At 40.4% G+C, this 18,366-nt stretch overlaps 1 protein-coding gene across 5 annotated transcripts in view; it reads left to right on the top strand.

The window, feature by feature from the left end:
• LOC121855847 (tumor protein p53-inducible nuclear protein 2-like) overlaps nucleotides 1–18,366 on the top strand; it is a 47,112-nt gene that overhangs the window by 12,376 nt on the left and 16,370 nt on the right. The window contains exon 1 of one of the 5 annotated variants that reach the window (XM_042351013.1): nucleotides 7,328–7,469. The exons of 3 other annotated variants lie outside the window; for them this stretch is intronic. The gene's annotated coding sequence lies outside the window, so the exon portion shown is untranslated. Of the gene's footprint in view, nucleotides 1–7,327; nucleotides 7,470–8,395; nucleotides 8,518–18,366 lie in introns of those variants that run through there. One more of the 5 variants, XM_042351014.1, reaches the window with a different exon arrangement.

Genomic DNA, 18,366 nt, shown 5'->3' with positions numbered 1-18,366 from the left:
TGTCTCCATGACCAGCCCAGGCCCGGGCCATCAACTGTAAACTATATTAATTTATATGTTCAATCATTGTTCCTTCTCCTTTCAGTAATGAAAGCTTTTGTTAAACGACCCACCCACCCCATGTCTTTGTATGTAATAAGTAATTTTTGTCCAATGTATATTTTCAGCCTTCGGGCTGCCGAATTTTTCAATACACCGTTAATTATTATTATTATTATTATTATTATTATTATTATTATTATTATTATCATTATCACACACACACAAGATAGCTTTCGTAGTTATCAGCTTGTTCTGGTTCTACGGCCGGAGTATTACTACGCACACTTACCTTGATTTAATTAATTTTTGTACTAAACAGCAACCTGCATAGATACCTGGGAGGAGGGGGGAGTGGCCAGGCAGTGTAAAATTTCACGAATATCTTTAGGTTGTAAGTCGCCCTCCCAGGGACTCTGCCAGGTGGTTGGCAAATTCACATTGTGTGCGTGTGTGTGTAGATGAACGAGTGCAGTTCAGTGAAAGGGAATGTGTGTGTGTGTGGGGGAGGAGGTTGGCACATAAAAGTGACCTAGACCCAGCCGAAGGTCAGCTTATTCTGGCTATTGGCAACACTTCCGTCTTAACACACACACACACACACACACATATCCTTGGTAGAAGACAAAGATGACAGATATCGTCAGGCCAGCTGCCACCTTCAACCGGGTTTCTGTTACAACTGTGGCAACAACCCGAGCTATCTACGTTCACCAGGTGTGTGACTAAGGGAGGACAGTAGCAAAACACACACACTTAACGCATACCGACACATACTTACACTAACACACATGCACTCACACCTACTCTCACACGCACACACAAATACAGCTTACAACCAGAGAGAGAGAGAGAGAGAGAGAGAGAGCACAACTTTTAAAATCCTTACATCTGCGAAAAATGTGTACGGGATATTTTTTATTTTAGATTTCTTGGTGTGACAAATGACTACGAATATAAGATGTATAATGTCTTTATATTATATTCTGCCTAATATCGTCCCTACTTCATAATTATACTGTATAGATCTTGTATTAAGCAAAGGGAGGTGGGAGGGAGGAGGTGGTCTCGGATAGCCTCGTCTTATTGATACGCCATTCAATACTACTTGTGGTTTTGGATGCAGTTCCTTTAGTCATTATTTATTCTGTGTGTGTATAAAACTTGAGGTTAGGTTAATAATGTAAGTCAGGTTTGTTTTGGGTTGAAGGATTATTTTAAGGTTAGGTGAGGAATTATTTAAGTTAGTTGTGTAAAATTTAAATATGTTTAGGTTAGGTTAGGTTAGGTTAGGTTAGGTAAGCCTATATATTATCAGGTGTGTTTGTTAATATGGATTAGTTTAGGTTAGATTAAGTTAAAATGGCTCGGTTAGATAAGATTAGATTAGGTTGTATTAATTTAACTTAGATTTGTTAAGTTTAGGCAAGGTTAGGTAAGGATATGTTAGGTTAAGTGAGGCAAGATAAGTTTGTTAGGGTTAAGTTATCTCAGCGAGGTAACTACTCAGTTAACCTTGGCCCCGGAAACTCAAATCCTTGCTGAAAGTCGTCACGTCACTAGTAAGGCGAAGTGGAAGGTCCTCAGAGGTGATAATGTGGACACAGGTTGATGTTGGTAGTATAAACTCATACTGACAATTCACGATGTTTACTTCAGGACAATAACACTCAAGTTTCACGAAGACACAAACGTCAGTATTGCGTGTAACAGAAAGAAACAACTAACTTAAATATTGCGTTCAAGATGCCTTCAACTTGAGAACAATAATACTGAAGGTTAATGGAGAGAAAAAAAACACAAGTGACTTCAGTATTGCGTGTTAGGTTGATACAGTATTGTCATGGTTAGTGCTATCATGGTGACGTCACCCGGATTCAGCTAACCTTCACAGTTTCTCTACATCAAGCACCTCGAGAAGCCTTTGTGTATGACGGGGGTTAAACACACCTGTTGAGTAATTGTTTCATCAAATTAAAAGATAAGGGAAAACTTGATGAAGGAATAGGTAGTTTAATGGTTGTTTTATATAACTTAAGTGAAATAAATGACACACATGCAGACAGATAGACAGACAACAGAGAGAAGCTCGGGAAGCAGCCATCCCCCTGGACTCCCCGCCCACCTGGTACGATGTCCTCCGTAAACTTCCTGACCTCTCGTACGTCTACGGGAAAGGGTCGCGGAAAGGGGACGTGATTGCTGCCCATATCATCATTGGGTATGACTTTGCTTGGGAGATTGGTATCCCCGCATCCCCTGAGCAACGCTCTTGTGCATTATGCAGAAGACCCGACAGCAGCACCCTTTTCCACTACCTCCTAAGATGTCCCCACACACAACGCTTCCGTGACGCCTGCTGGACCACCACTCCACGACCCCCTGACGGAGACACGATGATCCTCCCCATACTGGCCAGATATTATGTAAATAATATTGATTATGTGTTAAAGGAATATCCTTCCTTCCTTAGGCTTTAGTAAGCCCCTTTATAATATTTATACTGTATATACTTGTCACACTTGCCAGATGCTTCTGGTGTTATTGTACAGGGGTACCTAGTGACAGCACTGGGATCCCGCTTCCTCTATCAAGGAATAAACAATTGAAATTGAATTGATAAACAGACAGTTAAACAAATAGATAGACAGGCAGGCAAGCAAATATATAGATAAATAAAGAAATATATGCTAGATTCATCATATAGATAATAATGCTCACCTACTTTGCTGTTTATCAGTGTCGTGCAATACTATGCCATAACAACATAAACTAGAACTAGTGTGTTATCAGGTGTGTGTCTCTTCCTAGACCGGACACGTGCACACCTGGTGATTTTCAGCATTAAGTCGCATGTAGCTCACGGTACACATTCCTTTATTGTTCGTATTCCCAAAAATCATCAGTTATCACATTAAGAAATTAAGTCGTCGTACTAATGGGGTTAGAGTAAGTTATCGTTCGTATGGGGTTAAGTTATCGTACGTATGGGGTTAAGTTATCGTACGTATGGGGTTAAGTTATCGTACGTATGGGGTTAAGTTATCGTACGTATGGGGTTAAGTTATCGTACGTATGGGGTTAAGTTATCGTACGTATGGAATAAAGTTGCAGTATCATACGCATTGGGTAGGTTGTCGTACTCATAGCGTTAAGTTATCGTACGTATGGGGTTAAGTTATCGTACTTGTGTAAATGACTTACCTATTACGAGTCCATACTAGCAACTACGAAATATGCCTACATATATAATACGGTAATTTAGACCACCTGAAGATTAGGCTCCCTGGTATATTTCACTCGATGGTTAAAGACCCTAACCTAACGCTAGCCAAACCAAACCAATAACCCCTGCAAGGTAACGTTATAGGGTGAAATAAACTGTGATGTTTAATCTTCAGGTGATCAATTTATTCGTTTTTTCGATAAAGTACAAACGGAAGATTTTTTATTCACTCATGAACTTTGTACTGTACTCTTTTTTATAATTATGTACCCATGAGTATTTTTAACTTAGTGCGTGGGAAGGTTAAGGAGTCATTTCCTGGATTCAGAGGTGTGTGTGTGTGTAATAATAATAATAATAATAATAATAATAATAATAATAATAATAATAAACGGTTTATTGAAAAGGCTGAAAATATACATTGGACATAAATGACTTATTACATACATTGGTGGTTTAACAAAAGCCTTCATTAGAGAAAGGTGAAGGAACATACAGTGAACATACAGATTAATGTTTACAGTGGAGGTCACGTAGATCATGAGGGCTGAGGTGTTGAACAGCAGACACGTAGTGTAGTAACTCCCTCACAGATGGTGTTACGAGGGGCCTCACATGGTGCAGTAATTCCCTCACAGATGGTGTTATGAGGGGCCTCACATGGTGCAGTAATTCCCTCACAGATGGTGTTACGAGGGGCCTCACATGGTGCAGTAATTCCCTCACAGATGGTGTTACGAGGGGCCTCACATGGTGCAGTAATTCCCTCACAGATGGTGTTAAGATGGGCCACACATGCCGCTGTAGCAACTCATTCACTAAGTAGCGTCACTGGGACACCGCGTGGCCTGGTGTCACAGGACCTCACTCACTCAAGTGGTGTACTGTTAAGTGTGGTCCCAGGACTCCCTGTGGTGGACGGATTAACATATTGCTGCTTGTTGTTGGGTCTCATGGACAGTTATCACTGGGTACCTGGGACCTCACTGTGTGAAGGTTAACTTGGGTATGACTCAGCTATTACTGTTACTGTGTTTTCCACTGACTTAAGCACTGTTCTCCACTATTCAACACTGGTTCCATTACTTTCCTAAATGAAATAGTAACTTCTAGCGAGATCTTGTTGATATTCCGGTGGGGAGGAGGGGTTCAGGGGAGGGAGTTGGTATGGGTCAACATAACAGTTGACCTGGCTGCTGCCAGAGCAGCGCCAGGTACGTCTTGACCCTTTGGTGGTCAATTGTGTGTGTTATTTTATTACTTGTGTGTGTATGATTACCACGTATACCGGTATATGTAGTATGTCGATTAAGGATATTGTGTACGTCGTGCGTGCGTGTGTGTATGTGTGTGTGTGTGTGTGGGGGGGGCATAGGGGGACCAAGTGGATATAGCACTCGTCCCTTGTCCAATCGATCACTGGTTCGAGTCTCATGGTCGGCTAGTGAGTGAGGCACCCCCAGTCGACCCAGCTACATAATGGACAGTGTCGGTCATTAACTCCTAGAATACTGAAGACTATTTTCAATGGGATTACCTGTGAAGATAGACACCCCAGCTTATACCACGTGAAGATTACTTACCATAACGCTAACCTGGACTAACCTAACTCCTAGGTAGCTTTAAGGTACTGTAATTTATATTCAGGTGAAATAAGCTGGGGGTGTCTAATCTTCAGGTGATCTATTTAACTGTGACGTATCCGCACTGCTAATAATTAAATGGGGCGGACCTTCAGGCCTACGAGACTTACTTTCACACAAGAAAGAAATAATATTAAATAAAACAATAGCACGATTTTTTAAAAGAATGCATTCATAAACAGTAGCTAGATGACGTCACTGTTGTTATGGGGCGGGTCAGTCTGGGAGCTGGGGTGATGAGGAGCGCAGCAACTCGTGCGAGAGAGGGAAGGCGGGACTGTTGTTGCGAGGGGGATGTGTAGACGTGAGGATCAGCTGTTTCTACGGGGGGTTACGGGATCGCAGCAGCCGGGGAGGGAGGGGGGGGGTTATGCAGGAGAATTAGCTTCCATTTTTTCAGAAAAGATGGGTTGTTTTATGCTTGTTTAGAGGATCAGTTGTTTGCAGAAAAAACCATCTGTTCTACTGACTGTTCATCGAAGGGCCAGCTGTTTCTCGGTTGCTTGTGAATTAGAGCTCAAGATCTCTATAGGGTGGTGAGACTTTTGGGGTGTCGGTTTAACGTCTTCGTCTGACTACTAGTGCTCTCTCTCAAATGGTGTGTTAGTGGGTCACACACCCTGCCTGGGTGTTGACCATTTAGCTGAGTCAGAGTATTGAACCAAATTCACCCCAGAATATTAACCATTTACTATATTAATTCCTTACTACAGGGACGCTACTTTTAATATCTTATTTGGTTAACGTCAGACGATATTTCTCAGCTCAAATGAATACTGGCCATTTAACAGATTCAAGCCAGGATACGGACTACTTTAGCTGATTTAGATTGGTGGACCCGTGTGAATCACAGCCCAGGTATAGTAGTGGTGCCAAGAATGGAATTACCTACTGCCTCTGTGTGTGCGTGCGCGCGCCGTGTTACAGTACCTCACCACCTGCTGCTTACTGTATTTCAGCTCACCTTTTATGATACTATGCGGGAAACCTTCTGTCACTAGAAGGAAACATTCTACGTATATTACAAGACAGGAAACTCTCTCTCTCTCTCGGAAACTCTCTCTCTCTCTCTCTCTCTCTCTCTGTGTGTCTCTTACTAAAGTTAACTATTCTGGATGAAGTGTCCACATATGTGTATCCAGACCTTCGACACCATAACCTCATATTAGTCAATGGTCTTGGCACTACACTCACAGCTCTGTAGTCGGGTCATTAAATTTTAATCTGCCCAATGCCTATCATGTCTTTTCTAGGTCAACATTAGTTAAACTTTTAACACTTCAACAGAACTCTCATAATGGTAGAAGGAAGGATATATTTATGAATTATTAAAATACTATTCGTAGTCGTAGCACAGCTGTTATTTTTATAATTATTATAATTATTGATAAACTTCGTTGATATTCTCGTTAAACAAGTCTATTTTCTTTTAATCCAAATTTCTTAGCCAATTCAGAGTTATTCCTCCCTCTTATTTACCTCATAACTGAAGCTCTCTGACCCTTAGTTTTGTGTGAACATGGTGTGTTGAATTTACGTGCTCCTTATAGAAATTTGACTATATATCGTCGTCGCTTTTAAGTTTCTGCTTTGACTCCTGGCACATGCATTTTTTTTTTTAATAATTTGGTGCAAACACCTGTTAGAGACCGGGGGAACTCTGCTGGCTGTTGTTCAGGTCTCGGGAAGCCACCAGGAGACCTTGTATTTTAAACTTCTCTTGGTTCTTTGTTTACCACGGATCCTGTGGTGCCACGTATAAGCTTATGAAACAACGATTTATACCGCTTTTTAACTTTAGAACATAGGTTATTCATATCTAATAAGGGATCTCGTTTTAGGACAAGAAGAGCTTTAATATTAGTCGGGTGAATCTACTGTATGTGAAGATATGGCATATGTGTGTTGTGATGAGTGACGCGCGCACGAGGAGAGGAGGGCTACTTGCCAACTAGTCAATAAAAAAAACTTATTTTTCTCGTATTTTGGGCCAAATTTCACTTTAACGCTGTAAATTTTTCATTACTCATCACATAATTCATTTCATTGAGGAAAAGCAACTACAGATAATTGTAAACAAATCACAAGGTTAAGCGAAAAATGGCATCATTCGTGTTTGGTCACGTGATCAACGGCAAGCGATCAGCTGGGAACTGTCAACGGTCGACAGTGGCTGGCTTCATCAATGTTTCTATTGATAGCGATGATTTATCATTTTAATGCGTTACTGTACAGTGAATATCCTCTTTTAAGCACTTGGAAAGTTCTTCGCGAGAATGGTAAAAGGATAAATTCAATAAAACATACACAATTTAAGGGAAATCTCATTTAACCAAACTCCAAATGTTAATACAGAGGTCATGATAACTTTTGCCAAGTGAACGAATTATTTGGAGTATAACGAAAACTTGAGATACTGATCTGGCGATGGGTGGCAACTCGAACAGCTGAGTGAGCGCCTGTCGGAGTAGGAGAGTCCAGGAGCGGCGGTCGTCCAGTATTGATCTGTCCTCCGTACAGACAAATACTCTGCGGGATTCCATTACCTGACAACATAACATGTAAGTAGACCATAAACACCTAAGTAAGTCATAATATGTGCAGATTAGTCTGTTAATACCCAAAACTTACATATTTAGTGCGTTTACTGCATGATATAGAGTTTCAACGTTTTTTATCTTTGTCAAGTGAGAGGCACACCAGTTTTGCTGCCCTGTATGTCTTGTTTTTATAATCGCCAAAGAAAATTATTCATCATGTGTTCATAAAAGTATACTTTGGTAGATAGTTGCAATAACCTTTAACCTTCTGCTGCATGTGATACCAAGACCTTCAACAGTTACGTGAAAGTTAGGTATCAACCAAGGCGAGTCTGCCTAGAGACCAACCATGTCCTTCGAATATATATTACTGCAGAGGTTAATTTCGTCAAGTTTTGCAATAGATTTTTTGGTTTGATCAAAGATGGCCAAGTCTACATTATTTTTATACAACTTGACTGTATCTCTTGTTGTTAGTTGTGCGTGTGACTGACTACAACATCTAGGAAAGACGCACTGACTCGCTATCGTTTAGACAGTGTTCTTGCGTTCACTGGTGAGGGCTGAGGGGCGCCAGCTTCAGTGCGCACATCCCAAGCCCAGCTATTCTGTGCATTCTCTGGTGAGGGCTGAGGGGCGCCAGCTTCAGTGCGCACATCCCAAGCCCAGCTATTCTGTGCATTCTCTGGTGAGGGCTGAGGGGTGTCAGCTTCAGTGCGCACATCCCAAGCCCAGCTATTCTGTGTCGTTGACATTGCTGCGCACCGGAACCTCACCTCACATTGTTTTATAGATAAAAGTAATATTTTTTGTGCCGAGTCAAGGGTGATAATAATCTTCCAAATCATTGCATGAATGAACTATTTTGTATGATTCATGTTTACCTTTTATAGAAATTATTAAATTCAGGAATAAATTGAGCGATACGTAAACTTAACAGGACCTTAACTGTACAGCGAACACGGAACTCTGCTTGCTTCATCTTGTGATATCGTTTGTCCTTCAGTTCATGAACATTCGTTTTCTTCGAGGTAAATACAGCAGAGGACAACGGCGTGAGTCAGTCCAGGTAAGTGTTTGCATTCAGTATTCTAAGTCACCCAGAACGGCCGAGTGTTAGTGAGCCCCCAAATGTTAGTGTTTTCGAAGTTGTATAGTCATCAAATCTTTTACCAAGGTATTTAAACTGGAATCAGGAATTTTATGCCAAAATTATCACCAAATTGGTAGATCTACATATGTGAAACCTTTACGTATTTCAAGTTAGTATTGAAAGCCTATAGTTATGTGGTCTTAGACGAGACAATTACAGATGTGACCATAGCCTTGGAGTGTTGGTGTTCGACTTTACCTGTCAAACTGAGAAGTGTTTGGTTACTTTACCTGAACTGAATAACAATAGGTATATTGTATTAACCTTATGAATGAACAACCAGGCATACCACACACACACTTGTGATAGGACATAGCACTAGTGTTAGGGTGAGTTGTAAGCATTCACAATGAAGGATAGAATAAGAAAGTACAATACGTAAATATAGGCATTTGTATGCGTGTGTGCGAGTGTGTCCGCTTGTATGTGCTGAGTAATTAGGGAGCTGGGGATGAATTTGTATTGATAGTTTGTCAGGGGCAAATGTCTTTTTTTATATACAGTATGAAGATGGGGAGATGGTATTTAAAATGTATGGGAGACTAGGAAGAGTGATTATAAGGTGGTTTATGGAAGGCTTAAATAGAATTAGGAAGAATGTTTTGTTCCAGTGGAAAGTCCGTGTCCATGGTTATCTGATTCACGATCATGCAGACCAATAAATACCATTAGAAATTTACCCAAGATCATCAATACAGTTTTAGTTGTGAAGTACAGATAGAGTAGTTAAGGCTATGTATCCAGGTAGTGTCTCAGTCATGTATGTAGACAACAAATTGGTACAAAAAATCTCAACTAGAACGATATACCTGTACTGGCGTGTCTCTATATACAAGCGCATTGGATATATTATCCAGTGAAAACAAGTGCAAGATTTTAGCGTGGAAAAGTCACATACGCCACCGATTCAAATGTCCTTGTCTTGACTTGCATTGTGTTTCGAAAGCTCTCTGGTTAATTTGGGGACTCAAAATAATCTTTGCAGTGTTCCTAAATGTGTGCCCTCTTTGCATACTAAATGCGGAATATATATATATATATATATATATATATATATATATATATATATATATATATATATATATATATATATATATATAACAAAGAAGTATGTCTGTGTGTGTGTTTGTGTGTATGTGTGTCCGCACGAGAATCTCGGAAAGTACTTCACAGATCTGTAGATGGATGGTGTTATATGCAGTGATGATGGATGATGTTATATGTAGTGGTGATGGGTGGTATTATATGTAGTGATGATGGATGGTGTTATATGTAGTGATGATGGGTGGTGTTATATGTAGTGATGATGGATGGTGTTATATGTAGTGATGATGGATGGTGTTATATGTAGTGATGATGGGTGGTGTTATATGTAGTGATGATGGATAGTGTTATATGTGATGATGGATGATGTTATATGTAGTGATGATTAGACAATAAAATAATAACAGTTTAATGCTAAAAAAATATACTTTGCTGTACCGCTGTAGTGAAAAACATGGTGGAACTTACGTACACCCTTAATGAACTATTGATGGAAGAAGAAGTTTTGGGGACTGAACAGTGAGACAATGTGAAGCCTCCCGGAGGGTGGCGTCCTACCGAGGCCTAGCGAATGAGCCGCCCGGAGCGAACAGCGGGCAGTTGGTCACAGGAAACAGATCAGGAAAGGGAATCCCGTCTTAATGATCGGAGAGAGCGAACAGCAGACAGTCGGTCACAGGAAACAGATCAGGAAAGGGAATCCCGTCTTAATGCTGACAGATAGCAAACAGCAGAAAGGCCTTCTCTAGAAAATGATCAAGCACATGAAATTCGTTTGAAAGCTAATTGACAGAGAGCTGCGGGATCCAGAATTCTAAGAAAGAATACACAGTGCCATCCACTTGCAAGAAAAGCATTTAACTATGTCTATGAGATAGAATATGAAAAGTTTCCCTCTGTTGTCATTGTCAACATGGATAAGAAATGTGAACACTGCGGTGCAAAGAAGTATATAGGAGAATCTGCTGGACTGTGCTGCTCTCATGGGAAAGTACGACTGCCAAATTTGGAAAAACCACCACAATCATTGAAGACTCTCATGCTGGGAACAACACCAGAGTCAAAACACTTCTTGGAAAATATACTGAAGTACAATTCATGCTTCCAGATGACATCCTTTGGAGCTACCAGAGTAGTTCGTGAGCATGGATACATGCCCACATTCAAAGTCCAGGGTCACGTCTATCACAAAGCAGGATCCCTCTTACCACTGGAAGATGAGCAGGCAAAGTTCCTCCAAATCTACTTCATGGGAGATCATGAAAAGCAGACTACTATCAGGTGTGGCAATATTCAAGGTGTCAGACAGGACATTGTCCTATCTATCCAAGAAATGCTGCATGAGCGCAACACGTATGTACAGTAATTCGAAAATGCCCTGGAAAACATGCCTTCTGACGAGTACAAAGTCAGGATCAAAGCAGACACCTTAATGCACTACAGTGAGGCAATGTGGAGCCTCCTGGAGGGTGGCGTCCTACCGTGGCCTAACGAAAGAGCAGGCGATTCCGCTAGTGTGTGTATATATATATATATATATATATATATATATATATATATATATATATATATATATATATATATATATATATATATATATATATATATATATATCGTATGATCAGCTTTACTAATTTGTTGGAGCAGGAATATGGCAACAGCGCACAGCTGTTTCGTCATTCGTTTGTTACACCTTAAAAGAACCGTCACGCAACCAAGAAAGGTTCAGTGTTAATTGATTTTTTTCTTATACACATTTAATATGATTTCCACACTATGAAAAATGTTTTCTACATTATAGATTCCGACCTCAACAAGAAAGTGACCGTATCTCGAAATAACGTTTAGGTATGAGTTTATGGTTTGCGGACTAGCGGGGCGCGGCTGCTCGTTGCCAAGGGACCTGAGACTGTGATGAGGAAGGCTCGTAGGACAGTCACACCTTCGACACAACAGTGATGGCTCAAGTCGTTTCTAGTAATTGGGGAAAGTGTTTCTTAACTTTACAATCTCCCCAGTAGCGTACCTATTCACGCGATGTTTGACCTTTGAAGATATATGAATTTAAGGACTTGACGTGAATATAAATAATGTAGTTAAATCATCGCCAGCCGTGATTTGATTGGAGTTTTCTCGTTTATTTGAAGAAAAAAGTTGCTTTTATTTGAAAAGCAACTGGTCCACATGCTTACTGAATAATGACAACTGAACACCCAATTGTCGTCTTTTGGGGACCTTTAATTCTTTATACACAAATACAGTAACAGGGCTGGCAAAGAACGCTATTATAGAGAATTACTGTTAGTTAAAAGTAATCAACATTGTGCTGAGGAAATATGAGTAACGCTGAAATGCTACATTTTGTTGTTATGTACATTCGTTGTTGGATGAAACCTCACTCAGATTCACAACAAACTAGAACAGTAACCTAAAAAAAAAAGACTTTCCTTAACTGACACTTAACCTCGCGGTTGGGTGTAGATGGGACTGTCCAGTATGGGCCAATAGGCCCGCTGCAGTTTCCTCCATTCTTATGTTCTTCTTTTGTTCTTATGAACTACCTTTTGCCTACGAACAAAGATGTTTGTTGACATTTCACTACAGTGAAGGCTAGAAAACTTGCAGTATTAAGATATTCACATTTTCAGCAAGCCTCATAGTGGTTTGCCTTGAGTACCAACAACGTACAGAACAGTATTTGAGCTTGCAATACTTCGAGGTCTGCGGGAATATGGCAAAAAATAATACCTTCTTGGTAGTCAAAATACACTTTTTGCTGGTTAGTTTCAGCTATTTTTTAAGTCATCAGTTTTAACAATCTACTTATGAGTACAGTATTGTTTAAAAACCTGGGTAAATGAGTTAACAACAATAATGCGTTCGTTAACCCTCTGCATTAAATATTCTGTGATGGAGTAATTCATCAGCACTAATTCTCAAATTGTGACCATGAACATCACAAAAAAATCGGCCAGCTTGCTTGGTATATACAGTACATTCGATCAGGATTGTGTGTAGTTCGATACATTCCTCTTATTACTCACTAACCACAAAAATATAACAAAGGAAAATCAGATAACTCTTTACTTCAGCATGAAAGGCTTAACTAAATGTACTTGTTTAACAGTTATGCGACGGTGTAGTAACTAGAGATAGTATAAACATGGTTTGATGGTAGTGGAGCAGCTGCATATTGATTATGTACACCACAATCAATGGTAAGTGTTGAGTGAGGTGCTGACATTATTGATCCTGTATGAGGGTGGCAACGTTGGGTGATGTGACCTGACTCCCCGTATACATCTCCATAAAATGTAATCTATCACACACACGACATGGAGGTACAGGTCATTCACCCTGATCAATAGGTACGTGAATGCGTGACGTCACTGTGGCGAACAAGAATTGGTAAGCGTTCTTCCTAGATCTGCTGAGCTTTACTGAGCGACGTGATGGCCACTGGTGGTACAGTGTGAATGTTGATGGTATGTTTTGCCCTGGCAAGAGGTGTAGGCTGCATAGTGGTGCACAAACAAAAGGTGACTTGGTGTATGGAGAGTACTGTACAGCATTTCACTGTGTTCCTGGGTAATGGCTGCTGAAGGAAGGCAACATAACACACGAATGTGTGCGCTCCCTGTAAAATGTTGATTGATTTATAGGTAAAAAATACTCACCTGGTAGCTCATTTGTGTGCCTGCACATGAAATATGTAGTTTCCGGACTGACACACACACATAATAACACAAGAATGGAGGAAACTGCAGCGGGCCTATTGGCCCATACTGGGCAGTCCCATTTACACCCAACCCCTATAGCTCATATAAGCATCCAACCTTTGTTTGAGGCTATCCAGCATATTCGAGTTAATGATGATATTTGGTAACTTGTTCCATTCATCCACTACTCTATTTCCAAACCAATGTTTATCTATTTCGCGCCTAAATCTAAATTTGTTACGAGTTCGCTCCTGGTTGGATAGTTTGAGTACCTTTGTAATGTCACCTTTGTTTAGCCCTAACTTCCATTTATACATCTCTATCATGTCGCCCCTCGCTCTACGTCTCTCGAGGGAGTGCAAATTAAGATGCTTCAACCTGTCTCTGTACTCAAGGTTCCTAATGCCCGGGATTAGTCTTGTCATTCTCCTCTGGATTCTTTCCAAGGATACTATATCCATTCTGTAATACGCATGCACAGAATATGGTTGTGTCTTCTAGGAATATCACTAAAGGTATGGCTACACAGGTATGATTATCTGTGAAAAGAAGGAATTATTGTCAGTTCACACATAATTTCCGAGAGTATCATAAAGAAACATTTAAAACTATTTACTCACAATTAATGTACGGTGTTTTAATACAGTACCTAAATTACGTGACAGCTTTGTAAAATGTCTAATTGCAGAATTATTATTTTTATTTACAAAAAGTATGATGCCGTGTCTTGTAATATAACACTAAAGGTGTAGCTTACGATAACGTATGTTCTGTTGTACAGTGACCTCATGCAGGTTCTAGCTAAATCACGAGCTAGGCTCTGCGCAAACGCTGGTTGTGTTTGTGGAAGCCATAATTGTACTTGAGCAAGGCCATGCCTGGACCACTGACTTGTTCAAGTCGTTATTGTAGATTTTATGCTTCAGTGTTTTTACTTGTATACGAAGTGTGACCTTAGTTCTGGTAGTATGGCTAGTCTAGTTTTCTACTTGGGGTAAAATTTAAATTTATCTTCACGCCGGTAGATTATCTGACTTTAAAACTTCTTTGGAGAAGATTTGAAAGTAGATATTGCGTTCTTGGTGAAATTTTCCCACTGGAATGAGGAAATTTTCCTGTCAGTGTAGCCCTGGGGAAATTCAACCTCACAGTGAAGATGACGCAAGGTTAGATATAGTGTTAGAAATCCGTAGGTTGTAGAGGTTAATACACCAAATAAACAATACACTTCATACTTCACAATAATGAGGTCCAAGACTGGAGTGAACCCTTTGGCCTTCACTTGGACCTCTGACATGATTAGTAAAGACGACCCGTGGTGAGGGTCCAGCATAAGTCAGGTCTAAATCCAACACCCGAACCTTGTAAATAGTGGGTTAGACCTGACCAGACCCCTCAAGGCCAACTAGACACAATGCTGCCTCCTTTCCTTTCGGTCGCTGGTTTGCGCCCAGGATATTCATACCAAGAGTTCACACAGCTGAGAGTCGATACTTACTGCGCACCTGAAACACCTATTCGCTTCCATATGTTGGGAATAGTTATTACATTGGGTGAGGAGAACATTCCAAATCACAAAAGAAACAAAGTTTTAGAGATGTTTTTGTCCGTCAATGTAAAGGTGGATATGTCTTTGCAAGTACTCTCCTAGGGTAAACTTTATAGCTGTAACCGATTATAATATTTTAGTCGGGTATTGCCACGTATTTCTCTCAAATTGGTGGGTTTGTATCACCTTGGGTACCTGGTTTTTGATGCAGTAAGTACGTTTTGCCTCGTTTAATGTAGTAATTAACTAACGTGAAGGTGGGTGACTGCCAGAACACGCCAGATGTTGTGGACATTGTAGAAATTTGGCTTTAGACACCAACTTATTAAAAAGATATATTTAATTATCTTAACACTGCGAAAAGAAGTAATTAAATTAATGGTACCTACTGTAGGGTAAACAGTTAGATGATAACTAAATAATGTAAACTGATTTCGATATTATATATTGTTTGTGCTGTTACAAGACTTGCTTCATTGTCGAATTAACGTCAGCGCTGATGAAGGAGCAAACCTTGAGAGTCATATACTGGGTATTACATTAAGGTAGCTGCCAAGATTGTAAATGATTCCGCTAATTGTATTCCAAATATGTATGGGCCTGTCTTCACTCTAGGCATAGTCCTCTTATAAATATGTCACGAGTTCTCGGTATATCGGAAGACGGTTCAAACCTGTCGTCAATCACATTTATATCTGAAATTACTTGGCAGTGACTGTTGTCATCAGCCACTGATATTTGTGTACGTCCCTCGGTACAGCTCGGTCAGCGCTTGACGTCGACCTGTGGCCTAAGTTATTATTACATAACTTCTGGCATTGCCCCAAGAGAGCGTAAGCAAGGAGGCAGCCACTGGCAGCCAAGTCGGCGCCAGCCTAGGGTACATTGTGTGCCTTGGTTCACCGTTTTGGAATAGACTAAATATGTGTGTATGGAAAATTGTGAGATAAGATTACTGATAAAATGGGAATTCAGGATTTCCTTGCTGTGCAGAAGAAATAACTTCTATTGACGAAAAAACGTAGAGAGGGCATTTAGCTTATTTTATCATGAATATCTTTTCGAAGATGTGAAAGAAGTGTGTTGAAGAAAAGAAAAACACGAGAAAATTAAATTTAGATTTCTTGTACTAGCATGCACAGGTGTGCGTGCGTCTTGCCAGATCATGTGTTTTATTCTAGTGCATCCGTGGTACAGTATTTTGCCTTCTCAAAAAATAATAACTGAACCTCTTGCAGGTGTTTTAAGCTCAAAGGTTTTAAGTTCAAATTCTGGGGGCAAACAACACCTGAAAGCAAGGAGAAAAGTGATTTTCGTGTACCGTGGTCACTTGGAGCAACATGTTGATGGCAACACCTTGGAGTGAGGTGGTGGGCGGCGGTGGCCTTGGCACTGACTGGTCTCGTGCCAGTGCGGGGATAAGCGCCCACACACTCACAGTGTGTATTATTATGTCCTATTCACCAACTAACGGGAGTAGGTAGATGTGGTGGAGAGGAGGGTGGTAAATACTTCAACCTGTGATGTAGTTCCGTGAACTTTACCTGCGCACACTTTTATGGTTACACGGCCTTTGTGCTGAGGAAGCCTAGTATAGTATTTAAAGGGAGATATCGTGCCTCTCCCACCAAGGCAGCAAAATTCTCGAATCCGTGGTGGCATACCACGAAAATCTTCAGTCTTCATGAAAGTAACCAATATAATTAACTAGTCCTCGCTCGTGTTAGCTGATACCGACAGATAACTGTAGATTGGTGTTTCCGGAGTCACTCTCCTCCTTTAGTCGACAATATATCTTCCCTTTCTCTTCGCCGCAATGTTGCCTCACTGTCTCTCTTTAACAGGTACTTTAACGGGCAATGTTCGATGGATTTGGCATCCTGTGTACCGCCGACAGCCGTGGGCTTGTAACACACGTCTTGCCCGCGGTGCCCACCGTTTCTCTGTGGATGTCGGTCACACGAGAATAACCCGTTATAGTACCCCCTTCATTCCTCAAAAGCCAAACTGGAATGCTCTGCCTTCTTCTGTGTTTCCATACTTATACAATGTCTCATTTTAAAATGCTGGTTTTCCGGCATCTTCGTGGTGTAGATAAACACAGTATAACCTTTTTCTTCTCTATTTTCAATTTCTTTCTGTTCTTATTTTTTCGCCCCCCAGGCGCCGTTGTGGGTCGTTTGACCTGTGCCCGGGTGGGCTAATTTCCGCTAAAAAAAATCCATGAAACATCTTGTCGCCACTGTCAAAATTAGCATTACCTTTTTAATTGTACTAAAAATACAATTATTCACAGTATTCGTTATTCTTATCTCGAAAGTTAGAAGCATCTCTCATGCTTAAGTACTTTGTCCGTCAGCTGATGTAGTTCTTGAACGTTGCTTGAACAAAACTTTACCAAAGAAATCAGCACTGAAAGTAAGGCCCCACGTACAGTAAATAATAACCTACAGACGACGAGGTTAGGTTTTCTAGGTAAAGTGAGAATTTATCTTACCTTGATTCCAGAGGCCGGGGGCTCCATTGTTTGAGTCGTGACACTGGCCCTGTATGTCGCCCCGCGGCACCAAGATAGTTTCTCCGTATTGTTAGAATCGTGGTCAGCTGGTGGTAATTTTATTTCACTGTGATACGGATAAGTACGAGATATTTTGTCTTGTTTATAAATGTTCTTGTAACATTGAGCGTCGATCCAGACTTTGGATTCTATATTAAACCAATTTCAACGTTAAACTTCACTAGACGTAATCAGACCTAAATTGCAACTTATTTTAACCTAACCGAGCTGGAAAAAACTTCACCTGTTTTAATCAGACCTGCTGTAATGTTAAATATCGTTTAAATTAACCCAACATGGCATAAAACATTACCAGACCTAACGTTAAAGATCTGCGAACCTGTGCTAGCATCAAACTTCACCAGCAGCATGTTTGTTGCCCTAATATTCTAAACTTACTTACAGACAATATGGAGGAAGCCAGATATTAGATGACCTCCACACACATTGGTAAATTTTCTGCCATGAAGTGATGTTTATGCATATGATCCAAACAGTTGAATGAATGCCTAGAATATAAATAACATAATTGTGCACACGGATGAACGGGATAAAATATCTTGGTGACGGTTAAGAGTTTCAGTTGATATTCCTTGAGTTTCGAATATTTAGTGGGAGGTACGACAGTTGGTTCGGTAGGAATAGCTTAATGACGAGGAAAAAACTGCTGTAAAGGAAAAAAAAAGAGAAACACGCAAAATTAGAAGAGATGGGTAAAATAAATGTATTAAACGAAATTCCCACGAGAAAAAAATAAGTTATGATCACAGATAGGAATGGAGAAGAGAAATTACAAGAGCATCAAGAATTAAGGCATATAAGGAGGGGAGTGGAGGCTCCAGAATGGGTGGTTGACGTAGGGAGGGTAAAACCCCTGCGGTAGGTTAAGGAAATTT

Source organism: Homarus americanus, unplaced genomic scaffold, assembly GCF_018991925.1.
Source record: "Homarus americanus isolate GMGI-L3 unplaced genomic scaffold, GMGI_Hamer_2.0 scaffold14072, whole genome shotgun sequence".
NCBI classification, from domain to species: domain Eukaryota; kingdom Metazoa; phylum Arthropoda; class Malacostraca; order Decapoda; family Nephropidae; genus Homarus; species Homarus americanus.
This window is presented reverse-complemented; position numbering and strand designations above follow the sequence as displayed.